Here is a 16979-nt window from a genome sequence, read left to right on the forward strand (position 1 = left end):
GACGTTGTGTCATCTGTAAATGTTATTAGCACACTCTCACTTTTTGTACCAAGGTCAGTAATACAAATATTAAATAAGTTTGATCCCAAGCCTGATCCCTGAGGAATTCCACTAGTAACCTTCCTCTAGCCTGAGGCCTGGTCTACACTGGGGGGGGGGATCAATCTAAGATACGCAACTTCAGCTACGAGAATAGCGTAGCTGAAGCTGACGTATCTTAGATCAACTTAGAATCACTTACTTCATGTCCTCGCGACGCGGGATCGACGGCTGCCGCTCCACCGTCAACTTTGCTTCTGCCTCTCGCCAAGCTGGAGTTTAGCAGTCGACGGGAGAGCGATCGGGGATCGATTTATCGCGTCTACACTACACGTGATAAATCGATCCCCGATAGATCAATCGCTATCCGCCGATCTGGCAGGTAGTGTAGACGTACCCTGAAAGTGCACCTTTCCAGTATGACCTGTTGTTGTATTCCCTTTAACCAGTTCCTTAGTTACCTTTCAGTTTTCATATTAATCCCCATCTTCTCCAATTTAACTCATAATTTCCCATGTGGAACAGTATCAAATGCCTTACTGATATCCAGGTAGATTAGATCTACTGCATTTCCTTTGTCTAAAAAATCAGTTCTCTTCTAAAAGAAAGATATTAGTAAACTTTGTTACTACCTCTTGAATACAACAATTGAAACAATTGTAGAAAAATCTACAATTACTTTCTTTCCTTTAGGCTACTTATTTTTTTCAGTTCACCAAGCTTGGAACAGATCATTTAACTTTATGAAACATCCTAACAACCCTTTCTTATCTTAATCATTCCCAGCATTCATGTGGCTGCAACGTGCTTTTCAAAATGGGGAGGTGGGGTGGATTGTGACAGGGAGTGTGGGGGAGAAAGAGTGCTTTTTGGAGCATGTCAGCTCTCTATTTTGCAAGTTCCAAACTCCCGGCCCCCTGCTCATTCATTTACTCATTCAAAGCAAGCTGCAAATTGTTTGCTTTTCTCTGTGGTACGAGCTTTGAAACCGGCACTTCCGCATTCCTGCACCCGGTCACAACAATGGAGAGGATTGGCCACTTGACAAGGTGATTAGTACAGCGCTGTAAGCGTTTACAGTCACACCCGTGAGTCGTAGCCACTCCGCTGCAGCTGTTATTCCTCTCGGAGATGTGGAGTACCTGCAGCGGTGTACCCAGGGAAATACAGCGCTGCAAGTGCCCTGCCAGTGTGGACGGGGAGTTACAGCGCTGGAGGAGGCTTTACAGTGCTGTAACTTGCAAGTGTAGCCAAGGCCTCAGGAGGGAAAAGAGGAGTTGGAGAAAATCCTTCAGCTATCATGGTAAACAACATTTTGGCACCTGCATCAGTTAAAATAGGCTTTCACCTGTTAACCAGCTCTCACTTTGGGTATAAAAACTTTGTTAGTCTGAATAAAAAGGAAGGAAGGATCTGTTAACATGTTGTAAATAGGGATAGCAGCAGTTAGAGATAAAACTGGGCTTTAATCAGTGTGCACATTTTCTTTCTTTCTTTTTCTTTTGAATTATATTTGTTCATACCTGACTTACAGGTGCAGTAGGAAGGCAGCTATTTTCAGTTGTTCTAGTTGCATAAAAAATCATGAAAATTGGCCTGATTCACCATTGCCTTCCAGTTCATGCGGTCATTTGTGAGTGTAAAAGTATATCGGGCCAGAGTGGCAGCATTTTACGCCCATTTTGTACTGATGTAAGTGACTGCACAAGGTGTAGGGCAACAATGAATTTATTTATAGGATTTTGATTCTGCAAATCCTTACTTATTCAAGTAGATCTTAGACAAATAAGTCCACTGATTTATCTGGGACTAGTAAGGATTCGGGGATTGAAGTGCTACATTTGCACTTAATTGCACCCTACTTATTGCACTTAAAACAAACAAAAGATATTCTTTGAAAATTTTAGCACCCTTCCCTGCCCAAAAAAGTAAATATCATCAGCTATTCTGTGCAGATAGCATAATGTACAAGTAGATAAGAACATGAAATTATATTTGAGATGAAGTAATTGTAATTTAAAATTTAAAGCAAAATATGTTTGGTAAAGAAAAATGTTTGGAATATCCAGATCTTTTAATGCAAACTGAGCTCATACTTAAAAACTTTTTCCTAGAAAGAACGTATTCCAGGACACCCAGTTCTTCATAGCAGCTTGAAATTAGAAACAACTTCTCCACCCACCAGCTGAATACCAAAACACACAGTATGATCATCCTCCCATCATGGTTGATTACTTGCTGGACTAATTTAAACCAGAAAGAAAAACTTCCACTAGGGAGGGTTCACACAATGTTTTAAAGCTTGGTGAGTTGCTTTAAACAAAAGATTATTGGCAGCAAAAGCTATTCAGGATGCTCTTTCCTTTATAGAATGCATTAATATTAGCCAAATATTGCTAGTTAATTTCTCCAGTGTCCTCAAAGGATAGAAAACACTGTCTAGAAGAGGTGGAACGCACAAAATTCAAGACCCTACTGGGTACTAACATTCTTTGAAATGTCTGCTTTTAATTATGCACATAGCCTTTCTGCCAGAGAGCAGGTGGACTGGCTTTCAATTCAAGCGGGATCTTACATAAACTCCTCTCAGCAATTCTCTTTTAAGGCAGCCTGCATCAAGATGAACTCAAGCAAATTTTCTTCATTCAGATGCAGCTACTTACATAGAAAATAACATCCCTGTGGTGGGAAGAACTCCTCGACAGCCCAACACTGTGGCATTTAATTTCAGAAAGGGAACTATGCAAAAGTGAGGGGGTTAGTTAAACAGAAATTAAAAGGTACAGTGACTAAAGTGAAATTCCTGCAAGCTGCATGGACGCTTTTCAAAGACACCATAATAGAGGCCCAACTTAAATGGATACCCCAAATTAAAAAACACAGTAAAAGAACTAAAAAAGAGCCACCGTGGCTTAACAACCATGTAAAAGAAGCAGTGAGAGATAAAAAGGCATCTTTTAAAAAGTGGAAGTCAAATCCTAGTGAGGTAAATAGAAAGGAACATAAACACTGCCTAATTAAGTGTAAAAATGTAATAAGAAAAGCCAAAGAGGAATTTGAAGAATGGCTAGCCAAAAACTCAAAAGGTAATAACAAAATGTTTTTTAAGTACATCAGAAGCAGGAAGCCTGCTAAACAACCAGTGGGGCCCCTGGACGATTGAGATACAAAAGGAGCGCTTAAAGACGATAAAGTAATTGAGGAGAAACTAAATGGATTCTTTGCTTCAGTCTTCACGGCTGATGATGTTAGGGAGATTCCCAAACCTGAGCCGGCTTTTGTAGGTGACAAATCTGAGGAACTGTCATAGATTGAAGTGTCACTAGAGGAGGTTTTGGAATTAATTGATAAACTTAACAGTAACAAGTCACCGGGACCAGATGGCATTCACCCAAGAGTTCTGAAAGAACTCAAATGTGAAGTTGCGGAACTATTAACTATGGTTTGTAACCTCTCCTTTAAATCGGCTTCTGTAGCCAATGACTTTAAGATTGCTAATGTAACGCCAATATTTAAAAAGGGCTCTACAGATGATCCCAGCAATTACAGACCGGTAAGTCTAACGTCAGTACTGGGCAAATTAGTTGAAACAATAGTAAAGAATAAAATTGTCAGACACATAGAAGAACATAAATTGTTGGGCAAAAGTCAACATGGTTTCTGTAAAGGGAAATCGTGTCTTACTAATCTAGTAGAGATCTTTGAAGAGGTCAACAAACGTGGTCAAGGGGGATCCAGTGGACAGAGTGTACTTAGATTTCCAGAAAGCCTTTGACAAAGTCCCTCACCAAAGGCTCTTACGTAAATTAAGTTGTCATGGGATAAGAGGGAAGGTCCTTTCATGGACTGAGAACTGGTTAAAAGACAGGGAACAAAGAGTAGGAATAAATGGTAAATTCTCAGAATGGAGAGGGGTAGCTAGTGGTGTTCCCCAAGGGTCAGTCCTAGGACCAATCCTATTCAACTTATTCATAAATGATCTGGAGAAAGGGGTAAAAAGTGAGGTGGCAAAGTTTGCAGATGATACTAAACTGCTCAAGATAGTTAAGACCAAAGCAGACTGTGAAGAACTTCAAAAAGATCTCACAAAACTAAGTGATTGGGCAACAAAATGGCAAATGAAATTTAATGTGGATAAATGTAAAGTAATGCACATTGGAAGAAATAACCCCAACTATACATACAATATGATGGGGGCTAATATAGCTACAACGAATCAGGAAAGAGATCTTGGAGTCATCGTGGATAGTTCTCTGAAGACGTCCATGCAGTGTGCAGCAGCGGTCAAAAAAGCAAACAGGATGTTAGGAATCATTAAAAAGGGGATAGAAAATAAGACGGAGAGTATCTTATTGCCCTTATATAAATCCATGGTATGCCCACATCTTGAATACTGCGTACAGATGTGGTCTCCTCATCTCAAAAAAAGGTATACTGGCATTAGAAAAGGTTCAGAGAAGGGCAACTAAAATGATTAGGGGTTTGGAATGGGTCCCATAGGAGGAGAGATTAAAGAGACTAGGACTTTTCAGCTTGGAAAAGAGGAGACTAAGGGGGATATGATAGAGGTATATAAAATCATGAGTGATGTAGAGAAAGTAAATAAGGAAAAGTTATTTACTTGTTCCCATAATACAAGAACTAGGGGCCACCAAATGAAATTAATGGGCAGCAGGTTTAAAACAAATAAAAGGAAGTTCTTCTTTACACAGCGCACAGTCAACTTGTGGAACTCCTTGCCTGAGGAGGTTGTGAAGGCTAGGACTATAACAGCGTTTAAAAGAGAACTGGATAAATTCATGGAGGTTAAGTCCGTTAATGGATATTAGCCAGGATGGGTAAGGAAGAGTGTCCCTAGCCTCTGTTTGTCAGAGGGTGGAGATGGATAGCAGGAGAGAGATCACTTGATCATTGCCTGTTGGGTTCACTCCCTCTGGGGCACCTGGCATTGGCCACTGTCGGTAGACAGGATACTGGGCTAGATGGACCTTTGGTCTGACCCAGTACGGCCATTCTTTTGTTCTTAAGGTACTGAATTTTGTAGTGAAAAAGGTCAACAAATCTTAAACTTGCCCCATTTCCCCTTATCTACTAACCAGCCATATGACTTCCCTGTTTTGGAAAAATAGCATTCCTTTGTATCCAGCTTGGCAGAACTAATTCAGACCTGCAGTTAGTTTTCATTCATTCTCACCTTCAGTTCAATCTACCAGGGATACTATTTTTTTCTTTACAGCAGCTTGGTCAGATTTTTGCTGCACCGTCCATGGGCGGAATGAATGCAGCTGCATACATAAATGTGATCGAAAGAGGCAGAAATTCAAACTCCCTGTTTCATCACTTGTGTTTGCATGTGCCACCAGGTTTTTGTGCATGGGCTCTTTGCTGACAGACATAAAGGGGTAGAGGTTTGAGAATTCCTAGAGATATTATTACACTATGCCGAAAATATCTGTCAGGAATTTGAAGAATGGTATAGATGTTGTGCTTGATCTTTTGGAGTGACTAGATATTTTGGTAACGGACATATGTATCTCTCTGAAAAGTACACATTTTATAGTGGACTACGTGCATTTTTGTCATTAACACCCCAATTCAACAAAACATGGGATTTTAACATATGCAACAATGCTTTGCTGAACCAGGGGCTACATAATTTTATAAAAAAACTTCCCATAAGTGTCTCTTCTCCCTGAATACATGTACAATTCTCATTAGCATCACTGGGGTGTGTATGTGAGAAAGTGAGGAGAGCACATGCTTAACAAATCTACCATTTTTAAGAAGCATTATTGTTAAAAATCAAATGAAAAATACAGGATATTTGAATAAATATAGATCTTTCTCAAAATAATATAGGTTGCACTTGTGATATCTTGGCCTCCATCAGCTATGGTCTAGCTAAGGAGCAGATTCTCAGCTATTGCAAATTGGTGTAGCACTGCCATTACTTCATCTGAAAAGCTGGTCCACACACTCAATGTAGAGTTTAAGACTATGTCCACACTACAGACCTTACAGTGGCACAGCTGCACTGCTGTAAGGTCTCCCATGTAGCCGCTCTACGCCGACAGATGAGAGCTCTCCCGTTGGTATAATTGAACCACACCCCTGACCAACCAAAGTTTTACTGACCAAAGTGCTAGTGTAGACATAGCCTAAGTGGTGCATAGACCTTATTCTGGTCCTCTCCACACAAGTGAATTTCACTCGGTGTTGATTCTCTTGAGTCAGTGGCATGTGACTTAGTAAATGTTGTCCATTCAAACCAAACATAGATATCATCCTGCTGTTAATCCCCACTTCTCCAACACAGAACAGCATAAACAGTGAGCAATACATAGCAGCAGCAGCATCCACATGTCCAGCAGGACATATTGACTGCTTTTGCTTACACAGATATTCTCCCTTCAGTAACTTCAGTCTGGTAATGGAATAGGATTAACTGGGAAAGGAAATTTATCATGTGATTATGTGGGACACCTAAAAGATCAGTATATCACCAGGGCGCTCTCTCATCCTGTATCATATACACATTCATTTGAAACACAGTTTCTTCACTATCTAGGTTCTCATTTGAGTAATTTGAAAATTAGTGACAACTTTTGAGAAAAAATGTCATCCAAATTTTGAATTTTTGAAAACTGACCAGTTTTATAATCTGGCCTGACATGACAATTGTTTTCCCATACAAATTTCAATAATTTGTGTCAAAATTTCATAAAAGTCAGGGTGTTTTTTTTTTTTTTTTGGACACCTGCTACTATAGTACTGGAGTGCTTTCTGAGGGAGAATCAGAGAGAGCAGGAACAGTCATCTGATTTGAGAGAGATGTATAAAGCATTTATGGAAGGATAACACAATGGGTATGTTTACAGTATAGAAACAGGCATCTGGTGGGGAGACAGGCCTTAATTACATACATAAGGAGGCACATGTGTGGTTACTGTGCCTTGTTTCAGATGCTCTTTGCACCTTTTTAATAGCTTTATACCTGTGTTACACTTTAATATAAAACAGGGCATTTCAAAGTCGGCTACTTCGGAATGTGAGGTTTTCTTTAATTAAGAAAATAATTTAAAGTATCTTAAAATATTCATTTAAATGAGTTATTTACATTTGAAATAAACCAAAAAAGGCTAGAAAAGAGCAAGTCTGCGGCTGCATCTATCACTCATTCCATTGTACCTAAATTGCAGCACCTGGGCCTGATTTTTAGGTGTGCTGAGCATGTATTGCTCTCCTTAAAATCAAGGGGAGCTATGGAGTGCTCTAAATCTATCAGGCTTCTCATGTTTAGTACAGAATATTTCACACTGTTCTGACATGCTATTCTAGGCGTAGCAAAGTGAATCCGAGACAGAGTATTAACTTTGCTAGAGAAAGTCTTTGCTTAAAACTTTAATGTTATTTTAACTTATTTAAAAAACCCAACAACCATGGCATTGCACAGTATATAGAGCTGGGTAAGTGTGGCAAAAGACATAATGGAAAGAATGTGCCTCACTTCTCACCTGTCCTTCCTAAAATGCCCTGGCAAATGAATGAATGACATTTGACACAGTTTCAAAGGAATGCTTCTCTTCTCATATAAACCCAGGCTTTATTTTGATACTCTCTTTAATTCCAACATCCAAAAGGAGTCACTGAGCAAAGCACAATCTGGGAAGGTTTGAGATTGAAATATTGTAGCCAGCACATGTGTAACTCCTTCTTTTGGTGTTATAATAAAAAAAATTTTTATTCACAATAAAGTCAGTTAAGGACTTAAGACTCAGTTCTACATGTGTGACCTCAACTCCCAATGAGGGCAATGAAACTGAGGGTACTCAGGTTCTCAGGAGTGCTCTGCACTTTTTTGGAATCTAACCCTGCAAAGATCTGAGTGCATCCAGCTTCCACTAATGTCAGCAGAACAGGTGGCACACAGCACCACTCAGGACTGCCCAGCAGCCCAACGCCTTGCAAGATTGGACCTTTAAATATTTCTTTAATTAAAACTGAAACTAGCATAAGCATTGATTTTGCTCAAATTTAGTGTCTAAATTTCCAGATCATAACTGTGGATTGCAAACAGATCTGATTTCCTTGGAAAAGGCTCTGTCCTACACAGGACTTTCATTTGATTTGGAATGCCTTTCTCGAATGCTGAAAAAAATAGCATCTAGCAAATGCAGCTAAGATATACACAAAATGTTATAAGCTGTGATGCCTCTGCATGTCATTGCAATGTTACTCATTGTGACTGATTGCATCCCTGTATTCACATGATACACACCACTGTAGTAATCTTTGTACAAAATATGCCTTGTGAGATATCATTTAAAAACTAATAACATGCTGGTCTATAATATCATGAGGCAATGTGTGTGGCAACATAATATGTAAAGTTAAGAACATAAGCTGAAATCATGACTGAAATATGTTTACCAGACAAGTCTAGGGAGCAGGTATACCTGTTCCTTAAAGACAAAGGACATGCTGACACTTCTAGCCAGGTGTCATCAAAGTTGATGGGCAATCACCAGTCAAGTGGCCATTCTTTGGCAGTGAAAAGAGGCAGGAACAAATTGATTTGCATTTTAACATATGCAAACAACATGGAACCTTTTACCAGGATACCCCACTCATGTCTCCATCTTCACAGCTAGAAGGAACCTTGTCCAGGGTTAACACTCAAGAAAATGTATTTCAAAGGGTGACTGGACTATAAAAAGGATGGGGAAAACACTCCAGGCATTCTCTCTCTCTCTCACCCTCATCTGAGAAGACAAAGGAACCAGCCTTTGGTCTTTGGGAGGGGTTCTGGCCTGACAATTTGGTCATCCCTGTTGCTGGGAGCATTTGGTAAACATTTTACCTTGAATTAAGTCTAGTTTAAGTTTAGTTACTAGAAAGCGTTTTGTCTTTATTTCTCTTGTAACCATTTCTGACTTTAATACCTTGTACTTATGCTCACTTAAAATCTCTTTGTAGTTAAATATATTTGTTTAAATTAAAACCGAAACTAGCATAACAATTGATTTTGCTCAAATTTAGTGTCTAAATTTCCAGGTCATAACTGTGGATTTAATTTTAAAAAATCAGTGCTGTGTTTAAACTGAATTAACTACAATTAAAGTAGCAAACTATTGTACATTGACCCTTAAAAATATCAGAACTGTCCAGGAGAGGGCTAGACAGTGCAGAACACGCTTTTTTGGGGGGGGGAGGAGGGATTCAGGAGTAGGAGTGTGTTGAGATCACTCTGCAAGTGATTATCAAGTCTGGTGGAAGCCAGAGTGTGACAGGAATTGCTGGCAGGCCACAGTTATACACAGACACTCAGGGTCTGACCTGTATGTTCTTTGGTTGTTTGTAAGAGGCCCAGGGTGGGAGCTCCAGCAGCAAAGTGTTGTGAGGCACCCCAGGTTGCAGGGCAGGTGGTTATACAACCCCTCACTAGTCTGGATTGCATCCCGGAATGTGATATTTATAAGGCTGGTCAAAAATTTTCCATCAACATTTTTTGACAAAAGTTTAGGTTTTCAGTTAAATGGAAAATATCTGCTTTTCTCAAAAAAATTTCACTGGAAAACAAAAAATCAGAAAGCCAATTTTTTCAGCCAAAATCTCAATATTTTTAGTTTTCAGCAGTTTTTGGATAACTATTTTGATTTCCAATTTTCATTTTTTAAACAAAAATGAATTTGTTTTTATTTTTGTCAAAGTTTTCAGTGAGGAAAAAACTTGTCGCTCATTGGACTCATTATTGGACCATATCAATCACCCTCATTTACAGCAATATTGCAGTATTTAGTGGGAAATTAATCAAGGCTTAGATTCAAACCAACCACAGGTCTTAAATCCAACCCTATGAAAAAGTTTTGTAACACTCCTGGCTATCCCTGCCCTGCAAATGCTACTCCCTGCACCTAACCCCCATGGCAGGCCCTAAAATACTCTGGTGATGGCACCCTCTCGAGGATCAAAACTTTGTACATCCATGAGCTCCTACAAAACCTGTAGCCCAGAATTCAGTAGTACTTAAGCATGTGCTTAAGTGTTGACCTGAATGAGGGCCCAAACTATTAATGTTAAACAATTCTATGGCATCATAATTTTGTGTAGCTCTTTACAGAGATTGAGAAAAGCCATGTCCCTTGCCACAAAGACCTTGTGATCTAAATTAGATAGACAAAGAACTTGAAGTTGGCAAATCAAGGGTGCAGGAAAAGGAGCAAAAAGGGTTAAAACCAGAGACCTTCATATCTGTGTGATTCCTCAGCTGCAGAATTGGCCACGGGGTTCGCTGATGTACACAATTGCAGTGCAGAATGTGCTGAATTTGTACAGGAGCACAGCAGTGGAAAATCAAATCCTAAGTTCTTACTCACATGACCAAGGGGCCACAGGATCTGGCTCAGCGTTGGCTAAAACCTTTAATTGCAATGGTATCTCTCGGATTACTAAACCTGTTGTATTTTTTTGAACATATGCCACAAAACATTTACTAGCCTATGAAGTATTATCATAATTACAGCTAAAGTACTTAACAAGGTACATATGTGTAATGCACTAGCCTTGTTCTATTTTACTGGGCTGTTTCTAGAGCGGGTTGGACAAATTCTTATGAAACAATATTCCATTGGAATTTGCTGATTTGGAGAAATTGAAATGTTTTGCAGATACAGTTCTATTTCTCCAGAGTTTCAGGCAGGGTTCAAGTTTCCATCAGAAACCTGCCTGCTTCCTGTCAAGTCACCCATCCAGCTCCACAAAGGCCTGAATTAGTGGGATGCTGGTGAGTTCATGGCTTCCAGGGTCTGTGGATTCAGAGTCCGAGTTCCACTCCCTTTCATGGAGAATTTTGAAATTTTTAGTTTTTGTTCAATTGGAATGAAACCATGTTTTGAACTACTGAAATCCTCCACAAAATGGAATTACCTTTCTCTGCCCAGTTCTAGTTGGTTTATTTACTAACTAATTTGCCAAATGCAGCCTCTCAACAATGGGCCATTACAGTGATGTTCTGGTATGTTTGAAAATGGTGCAGAACAATGCAACCAATAAGCCATTTTCCTGGCTTCTACCTCTCTTCTATTTGGAATTTCTATTTCTTTCCCCACCCTTCCCATCTCCAAATGTTTTGTCTTGTTACTTGTCTTTTCCTTCTATTTCTCGTGTAGCATTCTGCACAAGGCTACACTCTTCACTGGTGCGGTGAAGGTCTCTACTGTCATTGCAGATCTGCTTAAGATGCAGTCCAGCCAACACCAACCATTGTTCCAGCACTATTTACTGGCTAAATGAACCATGGTTATACAGAACTTGGTATTCCAAGATTTCTCTTCCCAAAGAAGTAACTGCTCCCCAAAAGGGCCATTTAGTCTGGTGAGGACGATGTCTGGAAACTCTACGTGTATTGCTGTACTAATTCACCATCCAATCAATGACACAGAACATTAAATATGTCTTTTGGAATGTAGGGAAGTTTATGCATCAATTCCTTAGCACATTTGGTCCCTGTGCTGGTCTGTATTTCTGTGCTTTCTTAAAGGAATTCATGAAAAGCTTTCAGAAATGTCAATGAAATGGATCTGTTGTTCTCTTTTAAATCAGATTAGTTGAGTTTTTCTAATTTTTAATTTAGGGGTTGGGAATCAGTCTCTTAAACAACTTCCTTCCTTGCCAATAAACTGCTTGCACTTTCTTGCGTCACACTGACCTTTGTAAATAAGGGTGTATGTAGCACGTATCACATTTTAAAATCTTTTTGGGCTCACAGATTTGATCGTTTTAAAGCTCCCTTATTAACCCTTTTCATCTTTCAGGGTCATTGACTTGCTGAGAAGACAGGTGATTTATTTAAGAAAAAAAGTGTAGATATGAAATCCACTTCAAAAGTTATGCAGACACACTAGATTTTATGCTGATATCAATAGAAATTGAGAGCACTTAGCACCATGCAGTATCTTCTCCTTAGTGTCCAATACTGAACTTATCACTTCCATTACAGGCATAAGGCTTAATCCTGGTCTTAATTCTACTGATGATTCTCTTGACTAATGCCAATGTGACTGAGAGGCGATCAGGTCTTTGAACTCCACAGGTCGAAAATTAGAGGTGCTATGTAAAGTAGTGTAAGATTCCCTTATACACCTTGGTACTGCCAACATTTTAAAATCATGTGTCGTGGTCACAAAAACCATGAAATGTTTGCAAACTCTAATAATTTTTAAGCCAAACAATAAATTTAGGTTTCTTTTTATTTGCCTTCTGATTTTTGAGCCACCTGGGTGCACTTGTTTCAGGTGTTCAAGTTTTTCTCCCCAACCGTGACGGCAGAGCACTTTATTTTTTAATTAAAGCTTTGATTCTCACAGATTCACATGATTCCAAGAGTTGGAGGTTTAAGAAAATTACCAAATATTGTGAAACTTGAGATAAAATAATGTGAGTTGGCAAGACATACTGTGAGAGCTACTTAGACATGATTATACATTTGTATAGTGGGTGTAATTTACAAGCCAGGACACTAGAGAATACTATACGTTAAAATAGAGTGAAAGCTCTTATAAAACTTCCACCTTTTCTGGCTCCTTGGCATGTAAATTCCACCATCTTAGACTCTGGCACAGGAGTAAAATGAGTGTAGGTAGCTCTGAGTGTGAAGGACTCTGAGTGTAAGGCTCTGTTTACACTACAAGCTGGGGTGTGATTCCCCTGCTCGCATACACGTACTCACAGTAGCGCTCATTGAGCTAGTGCAAGTATAAATAGTAGCATAGTCATGGCACCGTGGGCAGCAGCTGCAGAGGCATGGCTGACCTGCACGGGGTACGAACCCACTGGTTGTATTTGGCACAGCTCAGCTGAGCTTCTGCTGCTGCTACCCATGTTATCATGGTTACATTATTTATACTCACCCTAGCTTGATGCGAGCAAGCACGAGCATGTGTGCACAAGCAGGGAAATCACACCCCTAGTTCATAGTGTAGGTATAGCCTACGAGAGTCAACTTATACATCATCTCTGAATTTGATCTGACTATTTCAAGGCAGTGGGCCTGGGCCCATTTCCAAAAGTCTCTTAGCTAGGAGCATCTACCTTTGGCATTGAATATGCCACACTGGCATAGTAAAACTAAGAATGTTTATGAAGGTGATGAGTCTGCAAAGTTTAGACTTTTCATTTTAAAAGCCGACAGAGAACATTTCTTATTTCGTTCCATAGGGAAAAATTAAGACGGAAAGAAAAATTAATAATGGTCCCCATGGCCGCTAAAGCCTTCTAAATTCACTCTCCTTTCTTGTCTGACTTTTTCTCATGGCCATGAGGGGGAAAGGGAGGGGGCAAGAGATTAAATGAACAGAAATGACTTTACCTTATTTTTGTGTCAATTAAAGTTATTTTCTAGATTCAGCCAATTTGGCAATAAGGGAGCTGCACTGAGGTTTTTAAGCTTAAGAACCCCCGTTGTTTGATTAGGTCTTGGATTAGTGCCCTTTAGAGGGGAACAAGAGTGATCAAAATTAGAAACACTGAAAACCTGGTGGATATAAAAGGCTGCTCAGCTTTATGGAGACTGCAAAGGGTTAAGCAAAGGGGCCTAGTGACTCCCTTGTTTTATAACTTCTCTCCTACTACCAGTGCTTGCAGGAAGAAACCTCTTTTGTTAGGCAGGTGGTCCTTACAAAGAAGGGTCACTGGATGGTAATCCAATCTCAGAAAAAGAGAGTGGTTTTATTTGCAGTGAAGAAGAAACCACAAATCAACAGGCCTGATGGGAAAACAAAGCAGAGGCAAAAAATAAAAATTAAAAAAAAAACATGTTTAAAAATAATCATAAAATAGATCACATAGTGTGGGCAGTCTTTAGCATCTGTTAAAATGCCCAGTGCTAAGTGACACTGCGTTGGAAATAGTGGTATCACAGTAGAAATCAACACCCAATTAAAATCATTGCGTACAATTGCTGTAAAGCCTGAATAGGGGGAAAAACGACTCCAGTAAGAGAGAAAGCTGTCTGTCAGAATATTCTTACCGAAGAGGTCATGAGAAAAGCATCTGATCAGGTGGTCATCTGCATTTCTCACACAGAACAATTTACTTCCCACAAGTACGGTACTAATAAAATATTTCCACTGATGATTTGCAGCTGGTGCTGAGGGGCATCTTGCACCATTTGTCAGGCATAGAATGTTGAAGCTGGATTTCACAAAAGCTTTATGTAGAGAAAATTAATAGCATTGCCATTGTTTTGTCATTGCCACCACTGAGGGTCATTTTTTGATTCTCATGAAAAGCTAAGGGTCAGATTCTGATGGCCTTACTCAGACTGACTACCACCTTGCACCACAAGTGGCTCCACTGGCTTCAGTGAGACTAACTGAGGAGCAAGGTACTAGTCAGCAGGAGTAAGGCAATTGGAATCTGGCCCTAAAAAAAAAAGTCTAGGAAAATTACATGGGGAAAACACTATTATGTATGAAATTTTATAGCTCCCTTTCTTGACTTTTACATGGATATTTGATATTTTTACCAGTACTTTATATACAGATGACAGAGAGAGAGAGAGATTTCTATATCTATTCAGATATATAGGAGTTCATAGAATTACATAGTCCAATACAGTGAGCCAGAGAAGCAGAATATTACCATTGCAACATGGATCGGATTCTTCTCCCAGCAAAATGGCACAACTCCCGCTGACTTGAGTGGGAGCAGGATCAGGCATTTATACAAGTTGAAGAGGAAATATTCTTATTTGTGTTCTGGATTAAATTACAGTTTAGAATAGGTTTAATTCTTTTCATCTATGTATTGCTTTCATCCCTTGCTTGGCTAAAGTGGAAACTTTAGGTTTTCCATATAAAATTAACAATAATAGTCTGAAGTTCTTGCTAAGGTACATGCTCAGACAGGAAATCTGGGAGACCAGCCCCTTTCCTGATCTGGGTCTCTCACCAGAGGGGAAGCTTGGGAACATATCAGGAAGTCAGTTTTAAAAGTCTTGGTTTGCTTCATAAAGCAGGAACCATTTCCTCTAAGTATCATATTTACCACTACAACTGCTTTCATACAGGGATAAATCCAGAGCACTCCAGGCACTATAGATGAAATGAGCCGAGCACCAACATGTGATGGTTCTTTCCTTTGAGCTGGAAGCTCTGGTTTCATGTTGCAAACCAATCTGTAATTGATCGCCCAGACCAGCATTCCATTTCATTGCTAGTTTTCTATTTCTTGAAATGGGTTTTTCTTTGGTGGAATCTCAACTTCCTGTTCGGTAATGTACTCACTGTCAGGAATATCACTGCCTTCTTCTGAGACAAGACACTGTAGGCCACTTCTTCAGCTTCTGTAAATTGGTGGAGCTCCAATGATTTGAATGGCTGAGTTACATCAGCTGAGGATCTGGCCCATGCATCTATCTGTTTTTGTTCACCTGTTCTTTGAATGCTCCTGCTATTCTATACAAGAACATAGATTTGCTTAGTGACATTTGGCAGCCTTTTTCATATTTCACTGGTGCCACCTACATCTGGATTCCAAAGTAACTCAATTATATAGTTATGGTTACCCATGGTGCATTATTTTATATCTTGCTTTTAATTGAGCACATGGTTCTATCCCTCCTGTGAGGACTCTCTAGACCCTTTGTGGCATGTGTATATGAGCAGTATATCCGCTTCTAGCACAGCCCATTGATCCCTTTAGCCGGAGTTCACTCAGGGCATTCATTGAGTTTCATGCACTTTACTTTCTATGGATCTTTTAGATCACACTTAAATGACAAGACAAGGTTTCTTTGCTGCACATTAACGATCCCATATCCTTTCTGATACGGGATGCACACTTAGCCAGTACTATCTGTTGAGAATCCGTTTACTTTCTGTTCTGGTGGTGCTGTAAGCACATTATGTCTTCAGCATTTTGAGAATCTTTTGGAGGAAAGGAGGAGCTATATAAAGGAATGAATGTATTGTAAATAAAATGTGGAAAGTAAAACTGTTCCCTTTTTTCTTTCCAGAGGGGATACATCTTAACTGTCCCTCATTTTGAAGGATGCCATTTATTTTAGTCCGAAATTTCCTATGTTCCCTAGTAAATTGTCTCTCTTCTATAGTTGGGAATCATTTACATCAGAAATAAAGAATCATTTACATTCAAGGAGTGAACCCCACAGCATTTAAAATCTCCTGCATGAATAGTTTTTGTGTCCTTCGGTTTGTCACCCCTTGCATCCCATGTTTTGGCCTTGGCAGGTTGAGAGGTATGATAAAAGTACAGAAATACTATTCTCATAAGCCAAGCTGTTGGTTCGGAAAAGGAGTAATGCCATGGTTTTTGTCATGTTGACAGTGAATACTTTTACAGTATAATGTATAATTTCAACATATAGCTGAAAGGACCTGCACTTTGCTCATAAATCTGCCACAGAGAAATCATGCCCAGGTGGACAAAGTAGCTTAAAAAGCTAATCAATTGCCTGTTCAGACAAAAGCTGAAAATGGCAAGTGCCTGAGGAGTGCTTGCCATAGTAGTAGATGTCTTGGGAAGGAGAACAAATTTCAGAGCTTGACATCTTCCAGACTTCCTCCGTGATCCTCTTCCTGAGAGATAACTGGACTCCAATACCACCTGCCTTTTAGGTATCCCCTCACCATGCCTCTGATGAGCAGGTGATTATGGTCCCTCTGGTGTGGAACTCAGTCTTCCCTGATATATGTCTCTCCTTCACCATTTAAAAAAAACACCAGCATGGGCTGAATACCAACCTCATTTATTTACTCCTGTAAACAGTGCCATTGAAACCAAGTGCATTAGGGTCTCCAGGATTGGGCCCTACCTGACTATACAGGGAAAAACTAAAATCTGACTTTATAACAGAGTACTGTCAAATGTACAGAGCAATCACACTGGGCACAAAATGCTAATCTCTTTTGAGTATAGTA

This window comes from Chrysemys picta, chromosome 1 (assembly GCF_011386835.1).
Source record: "Chrysemys picta bellii isolate R12L10 chromosome 1, ASM1138683v2, whole genome shotgun sequence".
In the NCBI taxonomy this organism is placed as follows: domain Eukaryota; kingdom Metazoa; phylum Chordata; order Testudines; family Emydidae; genus Chrysemys; species Chrysemys picta.